This window comes from Rhinopithecus bieti, unplaced genomic scaffold (genome assembly GCF_001698545.2).
Source record: "Rhinopithecus bieti isolate Rb0 unplaced genomic scaffold, ASM169854v2 scaffold_35307, whole genome shotgun sequence".
Classification (NCBI taxonomy): Eukaryota; Metazoa; Chordata; class Mammalia; order Primates; family Cercopithecidae; genus Rhinopithecus; species Rhinopithecus bieti.
The window spans coordinates 514,642-515,807 of record NW_016814940.1 but is presented as its reverse complement, the minus strand read 5'-3'; the positions used below and the strand labels follow the sequence as shown (position 1 = coordinate 515,807).

The following is a 1,166-nucleotide window of genomic DNA, read 5'->3' as shown; positions in this document are numbered from 1 at the left end:
GGCAGCGGCGGGCGAACGCAGCTGGAGTCGCCCGGACTGCCTCGGATTTCATAATGAATCTGAGGAAGGACAAAGGGTACATTGGACCGCCTCAGCTCAGAGGCCCCGCGGACCCTGGGCCCTGCGATGCCCGAGGGGCGGGCGGCGTCCTCCGGATCCTGCACCCTCAGCCCATGCCCCGCTGGCCTCCTGGCAGGCTAGGCTTCTGCTGCGCGGGCCCTGGCGGCAAGGGCCTTCCTCTCCGTTTTTCCTTGACACTGACTTGCGCGGCCGCTTTGAGCCCTTTTTCACCGCGGCGCCACAGGGCTTAGCCACGCTGCCTGGCCGGAAGACCTTTTCTGTCTGGTGTCTGCAGAGCCTGACGTGGGCAGCGCCTGCAGCTCACACCAGTGCAGGGGAGCTGAGGGACGACTGCGCGCTGCACCAGGGCGGCCACCTGCTGTGCGGTTCTCAGGGCTTCCGCGTCCCTGCCATGCCCATCTGGGGGCTTCAGAAGCCAACACGATGGTTTTCGGGCTCACATTCCAAAGGCTGCTCTTCCTTGTAGCACCTGGGACCGACCAGGACTTCAACTTCTAGCAACAGTGGTCCCTGTTACCGTGGGGTTTGCGCCCAGCGCTGGCTGGCGGGCCGTTTGAAGAATGATTGTTGTCATAAAGGCCTTTGATAATAACAGATACTGTTTACCCAGTGCTTGATGCCAGGCACTGCTACGAACATTGCATACACATTATTCTATTTAATCTTCATAATCCGGTGGGGTAGGTGCTGTCATTACTGTCCTTTCACCGAAGAGGAAGCTGGGGCACAGAGATTAAATGCTAGTGAGGGCAGTACCACACTTGGCACTCAGGTCGCCCCCAGAGTGTGGGCACAACCACCGCAGGAATATGCCTGGGCTGCAGGCCGGGGAAACTGACCGTGAGTTCGCCTCAGGCCTCAGGCACCCTGCAGTTCACTCCCACAAATATCTGAAGGACTTTCCCTGGGTCTCTCCCACAGTAGGCTGGGCGCAGCGGTGCAGTGGGGTGAGGGCAACACACACACCAGCAACCTCTCTGGCAGCTCAGTTCTTCTAGATCTCCTCTAGATCTGTATCTTCCAGATCTAGAAAAAATGGACTCCATGTTCGTTTTCACTGCTTCCCGCTTGGCTAATCCCTGGTT

General features: G+C 58.8%; 1 protein-coding gene across 1 annotated transcript in view; it reads right to left on the bottom strand.

The window, feature by feature from the left end:
• Nucleotides 1-545, bottom strand: part of ACSL1 (acyl-CoA synthetase long chain family member 1) — a 71,871-nt gene extending 71,326 nt beyond the window's left edge. Inside the window, exon 1 of the mRNA XM_017852642.1 lies at nucleotides 522-545. The gene's annotated coding sequence lies outside the window, so the exon portion shown is untranslated. The remainder of the gene's footprint in view (nucleotides 1-521) is intronic.
• Nucleotides 546-1,166: the final 621 nt, after the last annotated feature.